General features: G+C 51.0%; 2 long non-coding RNA genes across 4 annotated transcripts; one reads left to right on the forward strand and one right to left on the reverse strand.

The window, feature by feature from the left end:
* Window positions 1-3,080: 3,080 nt before the first annotated feature.
* Window positions 3,081-6,707, reverse strand: LOC102156636. Of its 3 annotated transcripts, none has more exons than XR_005382294.1 (4): window positions 6,545-6,707; window positions 5,575-5,836; window positions 4,099-4,219; window positions 3,081-3,446 (listed from the first exon to the last, which is right to left on the reverse strand). It is a non-coding gene; the product is annotated as an uncharacterized LOC102156636 (long non-coding RNA). The 3 variants fall into 3 exon arrangements; XR_005382295.1 differs by lacking the exon at window positions 3,081-3,446 and adding an exon at window positions 3,453-3,940; XR_005382293.1 differs by lacking the exon at window positions 4,099-4,219 and having other exon boundaries at window positions 6,545-6,693.
* On the forward strand, window positions 6,574-12,253 carry LOC111093515. Its single transcript, XR_005382292.1, has 4 exons — window positions 6,574-6,970; window positions 7,954-8,183; window positions 10,986-11,160; window positions 11,906-12,253. It is a non-coding gene; the product is annotated as an uncharacterized LOC111093515 (long non-coding RNA).
* Window positions 12,254-13,793: the final 1,540 nt, after the last annotated feature.

The following is a 13,793-nucleotide window of genomic DNA, read 5'->3' on the forward strand; positions in this document are numbered from 1 at the left end:
GTCCTGCTGGTGAGTCAGGCTGGCTGGGGACAAATCTCTTCTCTGAGACTCAGTTTCCCCACTTGAGGAAGGAAGAATAAAAATACCGCCACCAACCTCATGGGGTTATTAAATGAAATGGGGCCACTTGGGTAAAAGGCTTAGAACAGGGCCTGGTTGGGTCTAACTGCTCAGCTAACATGTTCACTCGTGCCCCCCACCCACCCACATGCCCCATGACTTCTATCTTTCTAGCAACCGAAGTTGGCATTTAGGTTAAATCACCACTCGCAGATACACTGGTTTCCCTGAAATATTCCGTAGCAAAGTGAGGGAGATTTTGTTCTCTCGATGGGTCACTCTCTATCTATTCATGTCTGGGCAGAGGCTGCCATGACCCTTGGTGGTCCTGGCCATCCCACAGGTCTGGCCCTGTGCCTCTAGGGGAATCAGTGGTGCTGCTGGCTCTGAGAAGGTGGACTGTCCCATAGGCAATCAGCAGCCAGAGATGTCCCTGAAAATGGGGCAGTCCTTGGCCTCGTGATGGTCACAAAGAGCAGCCCGCAGCTGCCTCCAGCCCTCTGCACGCAAACACACCCCCAGAACAGCATGAGGTGCAGCCTCCACCCCTTCCCTTTTCTGGATTTTGGTAGAGGCCCCTGGGCTTGATGAGCCTTCTGGCAATTCCCTTCCTGCATGTGTGGAGTTAGCCCATGGAAAGAATCTGTCTTCTTGGAATGGCCACCTCTCCCTTCATTTTCTTCCTCCCTTTCAGGTGACCAACTGCCACATGACTCAAGTCTGTGAGTCCCAGCTCTGCCCCTGACTTGGTCAGATTCTAGCGGAGTGAGTGAGAAAGGCAGATGCAAAAAGTGTTAATTCATATGACCTTAATTTTGTGGAATGAGCAATGGCCCCACAGATCCCCCGCAAGTAAGGTTCCATGGCATTGATGTAAGATCATGCACGGAAGCACATCTAGAGCCTAGACTGTTGGGTACAAGACAGAGCAGACTAAACAGCGATACACATGGGGTGACAGACAAAATCAAGTTAGAGCTGTGTGTGCCGTGTTGCAAGGGGGACCGAGAAATGGCCACGTGAAACATGCAAGGTGTAGGCCAAGCTGATTGTTCCAGGTACAGCATGATCCTAGCTCCCTTAAAACAGAGACACAGACTAGAACTCCGAGCCCCAGAGCCATCTTCTCTGAGGACCCTCGCTGCCCCTCCCCCCAGGCTGAACTGGTACCCCCAGCCCCCCAGCTAGCCATCTGTCCCGAGAGCATGTCTGCTTCCCCTCCCCTGCCACCTCGTCCCTCTATGTACACTTAGAGCCATGGGCTGGCCCATGAGGGGCAGGCCCTCCACACATGCTTGGTGAGGGAGGGACTGGCCTTGGGGTCAAGCCGTGGGTGGCAAAGACCTGGGGAACAGGTGGTCCTCACAGGGATAGGCAGCTGGGCAGCAAGAGCAAAGCCTCGCCCTCCCTCGGCTCATGACCCAGAGAGGCTGGGAGCAAGAGTGGAGACCACATCATCCTCTGCTCACACGTTTGCCTGGCTGAGGGCTCCTCGGTCTTCTGTCCATCCTCACCCAGTGGCAGAGACCAGTTTGGAGCATTTAAACCAGACTTTACTGGAAGCCTGAGGATGCCAGAAGGAAAAAAGAAAATAAACGGAATATAGTTTATCATATTCTACGTGGGTTCCTGCAGAAGGTGTCTTCCTGGCTGCCCCGAGGCCACCTCTGGGGGTGAAAGTAGAAACCTCTTCCTTCGTCCAGGAGCCTCTTCCTGCCCATAGAGGTCCCTCAACATCTAAGGGAACAAGGTCCAGAGAGCAAGTGAGAGAGACCCTCTCCTGCCCAAAGCCACGTCTTGGCTCCTAGGGTCCTGTCTAAGAAGTAACACCCCCAGAAGATTAAGAATGGGAGAGTAACCCCCTCAGGGGGATCTCTTCAGGGCTGTGGCCTTATCTCATGGTTTCTTTAGACAACACAACAGAATATAACACAAGGATCCCAACACACACACACACACACACACGCACGCACACACACACGCATCAAAGCCATTCAGTAGAGGGCCTATTACAAGGGTGGGGCCCCTTTCCTTTTTGTAGGGTGCAGCCGAGAGGCTGACCTGTACCCAAGACAAAGAGGCAGCATGGCCTATAGGAGCAAGAGCCCCAGAGAGCAACAACTTCTTCCCTGAGTGTAGGTAGGGTGGCAGAAAGTTCCTGGGGGACATGGTTGAGAAGGAAGCAAGCAGACCGGGGGGGGGGGGGGGGGGGGGGGGGGCGGGGAAGCTTGGCAGAGGGAGCCCACAGAGCGGGAGAGAGCAGAGAGCTATCACCTCAAGGTTCTAGCTTATTTCTGCAGCTGGCTGCGACAAGACCCCCTCTTCGCTGCCATTCTTTTTCTTCTTCAGCTGTATCAGAACTTCACCCTCACTTGGTCACCTATTAGCACCCCTTCTCCTTTGGCATCAGAACCTTGGTTTTATTTAGGATTATAATGGGCTGAGATGTATGATTGCATTCCCCCAGCATCCCTTGCACCTATGTGATCAATATGTTCCGGTTAATAAGACCAAAGACTATGTAAAGGATGCTGATTTGGCTGGGTGGTGTGCTTCTTTGCCCTCTGTCATTTTGTTCCCCTACCACTTGGAAGCAGGTCTCATGGCTGGAGCTGCAGCACCCATCCTGGACTGTGAGGTGATCTTAAGGGTAGAAGCCAAACACTAAGATGGTAGGGCAAAAAAGCTAGAGGGATGCACAGAGCAGCCCTGGCACTGGCTATCCCCAGATTTCTTTTACAAGGGGTGGGGAATATATCTTATTTCAGCTACTATTATTTTGTGTTTTCCATTTTGTTCAGGGGAAGCTAATACTGATAAAAATCCTCTGCCCAAAGGGGGAACAAAGTTCTTCTTGTTTTATGTGGTCAGGGGTGGGTCAGGCCCAGGGAAACATTTTTCCTAAGTAGAAAATGCCGACAAGAGTTACGTGCCAACAAGGGTTGGGGTTGTTTCAATTACATATTGTGATAGAATAAACTACCTCCACACAGGGCAGCTTGAAACTACCATTTCATTATTTCTCAAAATTCTGAAGGTTAGTAATTTGTTCTCCAGCACCCAGGAGCACTGGCAGTGGACGCACATTGACAGCACCATCCAGCCACGAATGGAAAATTCTCCCTGGTACAAAAGTGAACAATAGCAGTTTGCAGCATGAAAGCAATTGCTCAAGCCTGATAACAGGCCTAGGGGGAAGTCTGAAATGAGAAATGGGAGGCTGTTTTGTGTGCTCTCAGTGGGGCCTCACACATGCCCAACAGAGGAAAGTGAAGGCTTTGACTCCCCTCACAGCAGCCTGGAATCCAATCCCACAGGATTTGCATCCAGTGATACAGGGAAGCTGGCTGCAGGCAAGGTCTGTCCGTCTGAAGCTGTGCCGTAATCTAGGAAAGACAGATGGCCGTCAATGGGAGCTTCCTCTCTCCCAAATGGGAAAACAAGAAGCAGAGAATGGGAACAGGGGCCGGTTACCATATCCACCATGGACGCTTAGTTTCTCCAAATTTGAGAAGGTATCTGTAAAAAGATGCGTGGCAGAGATGTTTGTTTTTGCAGCAAAACAGTGTGAAGGTGATGAAGGAACAAGAGGGCTGGGATTCATTCATCCGTCCATCCATCCATCCATCCATCCATCCATCTATCCATCCATCCATCCAGTCTAAAAGTATTTACTTGGAACATTGTATGTCCCAGGCACAGTTCTAGGCTCTGAGAACAAAATTTTTGTGATATAATTTTATATAGGGAAGAAAACAAAGCTCACAGGTAAAGGGGTGTGGTCATTATAAGGTTAGAGGTCAGGAGAGGCAGCTGGGCTAAGAGGACCTGCAGAAGTGTGAATCGCCTGCCGCTCAGTGGGTGCGCCAGGGAGAGGAAACTGCGAGAGCAATGGTGTGAGGCAGGGATGAGGCTGGGTGTTGCTGAAAGGTCCCCGGGGGCCTGTGTGGTCAGCACAGTAGCTGAGGGGCAGCAGCACAGGGCATGGAGGGAGGCAGGAGGGGAGTCTGAGGGGCCCACAGAGCCACAGGTACTCACACGGCCTCTCTCTCCACATGGCTCTCTAACAAAGATGTTGGGTTTCAAAAATGGCAGCCAGGTTCCAAGCACAAAAGCTCAGAGGCAGGATTGGGTGGAGCCTTTGGGTCCCTGGATTCAGCTGAGTATGTCAGAAAAAGCTTTGAGTGAGGATGGACCTGACCCCACTGACCTACTCTTTATTAAGAACTGGGGTAGTTGGGACGCCTGGGTGGCTCAGCGGTTGAGCATCTGCCTTTGGCTCAGGACATGATCCTGGAGCCCCGGGATCGAGTCCCACGTTGGCCTCCTGCATGGAGCCTGCTTCTCCTCCCTCTGCCTATGTCTCTGCCTCTCTCTCTCCTCTGAGTCTCTCATGAATAAATAAATAAAATCTTAAAAAAAAAAAAAAAAGAACTGGGGTAGTCTCCAGATGTTCACTGGAGGAAGCTTGGGTGTTGGTCATTTATCCACAAGAAAGTAAAGACTGAAGACTCAGACGGGGGGCATCCAGGTGGCTCAGTCAGTGAAGTGTCTGCCTTCAGCTCAGGTCATGATCTCAGGATCCCGAGATCAAGCCCTACATCGGGCTCCCTGCTCAGTGTGGGGTCTGCTTCTCCCTCTTCCTCTGCTTCTTCCCACCCCTCTCATGCTTGCACGCTCTCTCCCTCACTCTCTCAAATAAATGAATAAAATTTAAAACAATAAAAAATAAAAATAAAAAATAAAGGCTCAGATGGAGCCACTCCTAACATGGGGGCAGCCAAGAGGAAGAGGAGAAAAAAGCCCCCATGGCCTTCTTGGCCCCATTCCTTTCTCTCCCCTCCCCCGGCTACAGGCCTCAAGCACATGCATGGGATGGGGCGAGCTCTGGGAGGACACATCCCCTTGGCCCCAGGCACTCCTCTCCCCATGGCGAGGGACACAGCCAGAGCAGGACTGGAGTGGGGCCCCTCAAGCCTGGGCTCAGAGCAAGCTGCCTGAGTCTGAGCATTCAGAGGCAATTCAGGTTCAGACCATGACCGCAGGGAACCAGAAGCATCAAGATTTGATCATCAGGCCACAATATGGATGATGAATTAATCCCCCAAAAGATAGCACCTTGTCCTCAGCACAGAGCCTCCCACAGATGTCCAGCCATGGTGTAGCCTCGGCGTGGGGGGATGTTTCCAACATCCACACGGCATCGCAGCAGAAGGAACAGGGGAGTGACGCCAGGGGGACAAACACGGAATCCCACCCAGGGCTCCTGGTCAGGGCCAAGAATCTGTTTGCAGACAGTCCTCTTGCACTGATTTTAGAAGAGGCTGTGTTTTGAGGCCACATAGCTTGAGACCCAAAGCGGGACCCCTCATGCCTTCGCTGCCTCCACCTGTCCAAGTTCCAGTGACAGACAAGAGACAAGTGAGAATAGCCAAGGTGACAGCGGGAAGGTAGATAGACATCAAAAAAAAAAAAAAAAAAAAACGGACGGGGACACACTTTGGGCTATCTCACCCGGCTCACGATGCCTCTCTTTCTTGGCACTACAGTCGGCATCTATTATTGGGGTAGTAGGACAAAGAGAATTTCATTCACCAAAATCCAGAGAAAGTGCTGCCTTTGACCTGGTGACACACGGTGATGGGTTGCCAGGGTACACGCAGAGGAGAAAATCTTCTGAAGAGGGTGAGTCCTGCTAGCCAGAGGGCAGAGGGACGGCTTTGGGACGCAAGTTTAGGACCTGGGCTGGAACCAGGTGCAGTAATGGGCAGAGAAGCTGGAGAGATTGGAAAGGAAAGGGTAGGAGGAGAGCAAAGAATTAAAGTTGCTAGCAGATGTCGGCGAAGAGAAGTGGCTGATGGGGTCTGGACTGTTTGCTGCTGGTGCGCATGGGGCAACCCTTTGGAGCTCCGTGAGCATATCCTAAAGCCACACTACTGCGGCAGCCCAGGAATACTATAAAGGCGGAAAGGCAGCAGAGTGGAAGGGTGCCCCGGGGGGCGTCCCAGGGGGACGCTGCAACAGCAGTGAGCAGGCCCCTCTGCCTCGAATTTGTTACACCAGCTCCGAGCAAGCGTGCAACGGAGGCGTGGAGAAGCAGCCCGGCTAGCTGGAGCCACGGCCAGCGCGGGGAGCTAACGGCATCTGAGATGTGAAGGGTGAGAGGCGCTGCCTCGATTGTCCCCTTTGATAAAAAGCCCTCAGCCCTGTCTTATTGCCGAGCATGCAAAAATCCAGAAATGCAGGCAAGTCCCTGTTCTATCAAAGCCATTGAAACCTTGCCCCAAATGCCCGACAGCACTTTCAGCGGCCCCACTGTTAAAGTTGGGGAGAATCAAGTCAGTGGAGAGGGTGTCATCGCTCTTCTCGAGCCCTATTAACAATATAATACTTCCGATCTCCCCATTTGGACACAAGCAGCTGCCATGTGCCGGGAAAATAAAGGTCATAATAGGGGACAAAGGAGCATGAAATTGGCCCTGACCTTAGTCTCCAGGCAATGTGGGAAGCAGTGCCAGTTTCCACAGCTGTACCCCTTTCTCTCCTGTGGGGGTGTGTGTGGAGGGAGCTGATGGAGGCCACACACACACACACACCCGGAAATTCTAGAATATTCTCGAATATTCCGGCATTCCAGCAACCATTTGGTAAGAGTAGGTCTCATCACAGCAAGAGAACTCTGCTGACCAAGACACCATCACTCCACAGCTTCCAGGGAGGGCTTTCCCTGGTGGAAGAGACATGTTCACATCCATGAGCATGGAGGCAAGAGAAAGAAAGGACAATTTTTCCCTGATTGTCTTAGTCTGGGCTCAGCTTCCATGACACTGAGCTGGCCCTGACTCTCTCTGGGCCTTCGTGGCCCAAACCGCAACATGGGCCCTTGCTCTCTCGACTTCATGGGGCTACGGTAAGGCTAAAATGAGTTAACAGATGTGGTTTGTAAAGAAATAAGTGCAAGGGTATTCCTGGGACGCTAACATACCCTTCCCAGCTGGTTAGAACTGGCCAGGGGACGCCTGGGTGGCTCAGCGGTTGAGCATCTGCGTTCGGCTCAGGGCGTGATCCTGGAGTCCTGGGGTCAAGTCCCGCATTGGGCTCCCTCCGGGGAGCCTGCTTCTCCCCCTGCCTATGTCTCTGCTTCTCTCTGTGTGTCTCATGAATAAATAAATACAATCTTAAAAAAGAAAAAGAAAAAGAAAAAAAAGAACTGCCACCGCCGCACAGCACCTGCCTGCAAACCCGGGCCTTGGCAACATCGGCCACAGAGCTTGTCCTGCCACCTCCACAAGACCGTGTTGGGCAATCTCAGGTTGTAACATTTCTGAAAACATGTTTTCACTGATTGACAGACCAGAGGAAGGCAGGGCACCATATCTCAACTCTTCTAGGAACTGCTTCGAAAAACAAGATTGCAGAAGGAGGGTGTGTGCCATGGTGTGGCAGGGGCTGGGGGGCTTTCGCTTGTCATACCCCCCATTCCCCCAACCTTCCTGGTTTATCTCTCCATCCTGGTTCCATTCACCATTCCAGCCATCAGGGCACATTCCTTGTCCCCTTCTGCTTCCCAGACCCTCCTCCAAGAGGCTTCCGCTGTAAGCAACCTCTCCATCTTCTCAGAAGCTAAAGCAAAGCCTTGGAGTCCTAAAAACCATGGCCCTAAGACCAGCTGCGGCAGCATCAACTGGGCGCTAGATCACAATAAAGCTCCACCCAGGGTCCCAAAGAAGCACCCCGGGTGCTACCCAGGCTCACTGACCCGGGCTCTCCACTTTAACAAGACCCTGGGTGCTTCCCAGGCTCTGATTACCTGGCCCCAAGAGGCAGGCCTCCCCATATTTTGTCACCTGATACTGCCAGGCAGGTGTTCACACATGAACTTCATATCCTCAGGTGGATTACAAATCACTAGAAGGCACGGTGCCCACACTTTTGAGAGGACCAGACACAGGGCTCTGCACGCAGACATCCAGTGAACTTGGCCAGTCTGTCTAGATGTGGCCTGTGTCCTCATTCGTTCACATGTTTGCTGGGGGCCCACCCCCATTCAAGGCCCCAGGATACAGAGGAGACCACTGCTCCTGCAGAGCCTCCCCTCAAGCGTGGAAGAAATAAATAAACAGGTAAGACATGCATGTAAGTAGGTAAGTAATTGATGAGGCCATTTGAGTTGCTGGCAAGTGCCATGAAGAAAATAAAGCTGGCAGGAGTGACAGTGGCCAGTGGGGAGGTGGCCCCATTAGGATGGATGGTCTGAGAAGGTCTCCTTAGGAGTTCACATATCTACACCAAGAGCCCAGTGACAGGAAGGCATGGGCTGAGGCTTCTAGATGGAGGGAAGTGGGGAGGGCTAGGGTCCCACAGAGGGGAGGGCCTGACTCATGTTTCCCCATGGGTCCTGTCTACCCTGCCCGATCCCAGGTGACCACAGCCTCCCCCCACCACGTCTCATCTGTCCACCACCAGCTTCTCGGAGAAGGACAAATCCCAGGCCTGTGTCCACCCGTCTGTGCCTGTGTGCCTGGCCAATGTGCAGGCCTTCCTCACTGTCGGGTAGCCACAGGCATGCCCATTTGCCCATCCCTTTCTCCAGAGCCAACTTTGCTCTCGCTTTAAACATGGTTGAGACCTCATCAAATATCCATGTGCCCAAGTGACAGGGATAAGGAAACAGGGCTTCTTTTAATAACTCTCTTCTGGAATAGTCAGTCTCCTCTTCCTGGTTGGGACGAGGTGAAGCCATCCTGGCCCTCACTACACGCTGCTCAAAGTGTGGTCTTCCAACGGGCATCACCCCCATCTGGGAGCTTATTGGAAACACAGAATCTCAGGCTCTACCCAAACCTACCCAACCAGAATCTGTAGTTTTAACAAGACCCCGAGGTAATCCGGTCCAGAGCAGAGTTTCGCCTCCAAACTCCAGTGATCTCTGGAAACTACCAAACAAGCCACGTAGAACAGCTCACATTACGTGAGGCAGGCAACCATCTAACTCACGGTCTAAAGCACGCCTGTGAACAGAAGCATAATTGTGAGCTTCACAGGGCACAGGGAGGTTAAGCAGCCTGCCCAGAGGCCTGGAAGTGGGAGGCTGAGTGTGAGCACCCATGGGTCTGACTATAGGGCCTGGCCTCTGACCACCCACCACGGCATACGAGGAGTCCTCTCGGAGATTGTGCGGTTAGCTCTGGTGCTGGAACAGAGTACTACACGCTGGGGTGTATGACATGTGCTGCCTCCCAGTTCTGGAGGCCAGAAGTCCAGCTGTCGGTAGGGTTGGATCCTTCCGAGGCTGTGAGGGAGAGGCTGTCCCATCCCTCACCCCATCTTCTGGTGATCTGCTGGCAGTCTCTAGCATTTCTTGGCTTCTAGAAGCATCGCCGGGATCTCTGCCTTCATCTTCACATGTGTCTGTGTCCAAATCTCTCCGCCTTTCCTAAGGACACCAGTCATATTGCATCAGGGACCACCTGCATGACCTTGTTTTAACTCATTGTATCTGCAATGACCCTATTTCCACATGAAGTCACATTCGAGGTACAGGGATGAGGACTGAGATGTGACGTTAGGAGGACACAGTCAACCCATCACGGAGGTTGACAAAAAGACAGTACCAGCTGACTCTGTGCCTGTACTGGTTGGTGTCAGCTCACTCAGTCCTCATCATGACCCTGGAAGTTCTAGTCTCCTCGTTTTACAGATGGAAGAAACTGGGCCACTGCCAGGTAATGTGTCTTGTCCTAAGTCACGCAAGTCAGGCCCAGGTTGTATGGCCTCAAAATGTGTCCTACAGCCCTCTCAGATGGTTCATGTCACATGCCCCATGTGCAGTACTTTGTTATAGCACCAGAGTTAAAAGCACCATCTCTGGTGTGACTCCTCCATCTGATGTGGTGGGTGGTCTGGGAGGATACTGATATCACGTTTATATCATCTCTTTCTTTTAAAACAAAGATTTTATTTATTTATTCATGAGAGACAGAGACACAGGCAGAGGGAGACACAGGCTCCCCGAGGGGAGCCCGATGCGAGACTCGATCCCAGGACCCCGGGATCATGACCTGAGCTGAAGGCAGACGCTCAACCACTAAGCCACCCAGGCGCCCCTCAATTATATCACTTCGTTAGTAAATTGTTGCTGGGTTTTGGCTTGGTGTGTCCAGGACAGTGTCTCTGAAACCGAGCTATATGGTCTAGTAGAAGATCCATGGTGTTCGGCAAGCGCGAGGACCCTTCATGCAGAGAAAACATGCACTTAAAGCAAACAAAACAGGAATGCCACCTTAGTCTGAAGGAAAACCATAAACTAAGTGTCTCTGGTGGTGCCTAGCAGGCAGCAGGTGCCCAGGAAATGTTAGCCACTGTTGCTATTTCATTAAGCAGCTACTATGTGCCGGGCTCTGGGCAAGGCACCTGACTTATATTTCCTTCTAAGGCTTATAACCACCCTAGGAGATAAATACTATTATTCCCAGGGGCATCTGTGTGGCTCAGTCGGTTAAGCATCCGACGCTTGGTTTTGGCTCAGGCGGTGATCTCAGGGTCGTGAGATCGAGCCCGGCATCAGCATCGGCTCCATGCTCAGGAGTCTGCTTGAGATTCTCTCCCTCTGAACCCCTCCTGCGCTCACTCTCTCATGCACGTGTGCTCTCTCTCTCTCAAATAAAAATGGATAAATCTTTTTTAAAAATACGATTAGTCCCATTTTATTATAGACGAGGAAACAGAGGCCCCAGTGAGTAAAACTTAGCTCGAAGAGCAAAGGCAACAGGCCAGCTCTTATCCCCAGCCCAGGGCCCAGGACTCTTCTTTGTAAGACATAAAACAGGCCGAGACTCTGAGCAGAGAAGCCTCCGAATATTACAGCAGAGGAGATTTGCATGTACCACGTGGCCAGGCCTCCGCATCCAAGTTCATATTTCCAGGTCAGAGCGCCTTCTGGGGAGGAAGGCGGCGGCCTCCCAGCTCCGGTCTCCTTAAGTGCACCCTGGGAAGTCTTCACACTGCCTTTCTTTTCCCCCGGTGGTCTAATCTGGAGTCAGATCCAGCCGCTGGCTCCTACAGCCGGGGAAGGACTGCGAGCCAACAGGAAAACAACAGGTGAGCTTCTGAACAGTCCCCTTCTGTGCCCCAGGCAGGGTGTCTGCCCGGGCGACCGCAGGGCCGCAGTGACTTCCAGAACCTTCTGTCTCTGCAGGTGTTTTAGGAACTTGGCCTCAGCGCTTCAGTGACCCATATTTTATTACCTTTCAGGTTTCTATAATTCATCATTCACTCCTTTCTGAAACCCTAGAATGAAAGTATAGCAGCTCAGCGCCCCGGCCTCTCCCCCATTCTCTCCCCAAACACATCGGCCTATTTGTTCTCTTTATCCCTGCTCTTCCTGTTGCATTCTGCACATTCAATGGGGAAAGAGTGAAACCGGATGGCTGGACCCAGTGCGGGGAAATGACTTCAGAGCCACCTTTGTTTCCCCTCATTCCTTTGAGCACACTTGGCCCTGCGTCTCTATGAAAGGGCTTGTTTGAACCATTTGGAACATCTAGCGAGCGAGGGATGGCTGTAGCCAGAATCGCTCGCATCTTTTCAGGCTGCCTGAGACTCTAGATTAAACTGCCAAATTTTTGCAACAAAACTAACCATGACATTGGACATTGTGTTATAAATTAGCCACAGCCTTCCAAGCAAATTGTCTCTTTTCATTGTATCAATGGAAGCCTTTGGAACATTTGGCTTCAGCTACTGACTTTAGGGAGACGCAGAGAATATTTTTGTTCTGCCCCAAACCAACCCCTTCAGGCATCGAGTCACATGTACTAATAACGTATGTATCTTTAATTCGCAGTTACCCTTATCACGCTGACCCGGAGGACCTCTGTGCGTGACATTCCATGTCCCTGCCTCAAATTCTGCAAACGTGCTTTTAGGTGTTGATGGGACAGGCTCTCCGGTTGTTCTTAAAAAAAGATGTTACTTCTCTCCTTTACACCGCTTTCCACAAGGATGACTTGAAATTTCTTTTAAAGAAGAGTTCTTTCAGGATATGCGGGGAGAGGTATTAAAATGTGTTCTTCTAGAGCTCCAGGGACATGTAGAATTTCAGCATTTGGTCCTCACGGAAGCAGTGAGAATGTATTTCTGTTAGATCACCCTGAGTTTGAAAAAAAAAAAAACAAAAACCCAAACACCCAGTCTGTTTGAGCTCTGTCGCCAATAGCCTAATCAACCTTTTATTAGTAAAAAGGAATCTGAAAAATACTCAGATGCCCTCTGATTTTTGTTTCCTTTTTTTTTCTTTCTACATTTCTCCACGCACACAAAAAGAGTCAGAAGACAAATGTGGACTTGGAAATACTCTTAAGTAGTCAAGTTTATTAAAATCAGATCCAAATGACATTTATTAAAAAATACAATAGGGACGCCTGGGTGGCTCAGCCGTTGAGTGTCTGCCTTCGGCTCAGGTTGGGACCCTGAGGTCCGGGATCGAGTCCCGCCTCCAGCTCCTTGCAGGGAGCCTGCTTCTCCCTCTGCCAGCGTCCCTGACTCTCTCTCTGTGTCTCTCATGAATAAATAAATAAAATCTTTAAAAAAATAAGAAATAAAAATAAAATAAACCTCCCTATAATAATTATGAAACACACCCACTATTTTGATCATCGGTAGCGTTTGAACCAGAACGGAGTACACTGCATCACTGCCCGTGCGCTTCCACACCAGACGTAAAGGACAACTGTGACAATGACATAGCTTTGAAATAACATCGTAAGTCCCTGTGAACATCCTGGCAGCTCTTAACAACTCAATTACCTTGAGCTGTTCCCTTCTGAAAGTGAACAAAAATCATATTCTTTCCAATTTGCCCAGCAGGAATTTTTTCTTAACCTGAACCATGTCTAAGTGTGACTTAGATTGTGCCAAGGTGGTCCCCAGGGGAGAGGGACAGCAATGTCTCTAAGGAGCTCTGCTCCATCCAAGAACACTTACCAAAGGGCGACCCGCCTTCTCCTGCCCGTGCTCTCTATCTCCCTGCTACTCACTACTGCTCGCCTGCACCCAGAAAGATGCTGAGCACCCCTCTCCCTGCGACGCCTTCCCTGTGTTCTGTGTTCCAGGCAGGGTTGTCCTGGGATGGAACCTCATTAAAGGGCAAACCTTAGGTGCGGCTGTCACTTCTCAGAGTGAATTATAAGTTTCAACACCTCACACATCCCTTAAACTTTCCGAAGAATTTTGCCCATCTTAGAAGAAAGTAGCACTTTAAAAAGCAACCTCTATTATTTGATTATCGGTCAGGCTCTGGCCAGTTTGAACAGCACGTTTTGACAAAGACAACTTTTTCCCCATTTAGCTGACCTTCCTCAAGAGGCAGTCTCTCAAGTGCCAACAGAGGGCTCTGAGTGGTGGGCAGGCTTCACAGAGGCATGGTCTGTCTGTGATTATGGGGAGGTGGATGGGGCTACATCCCAAGCACACATTTCCCCTCACACACTGGCTGGGGCTTTGGGTCCCCACTGTCTGCCATTTCAAAGATTTGAGCTTCTTGACCCAAAGCAAGGGTGGCCAGCAGGGTTGGAGGAACGGGTGGGAGAAGCTCTAGGTTTCTATACAGGGGAAAGGAAGCCTGACACATCTCCTGGGGGTGAAAGGAGTCACTAGCACACTCACACAAGACCCTTTAGGCAAAGACAAGAGTGGTTGTTATGGGGGACACAAGTAGCTCTCCAAGTATGTCC

Source organism: Canis lupus, chromosome 31, assembly GCF_011100685.1.
Source record: "Canis lupus familiaris isolate Mischka breed German Shepherd chromosome 31, alternate assembly UU_Cfam_GSD_1.0, whole genome shotgun sequence".
Taxonomy (NCBI): domain Eukaryota; kingdom Metazoa; phylum Chordata; class Mammalia; order Carnivora; family Canidae; genus Canis; species Canis lupus.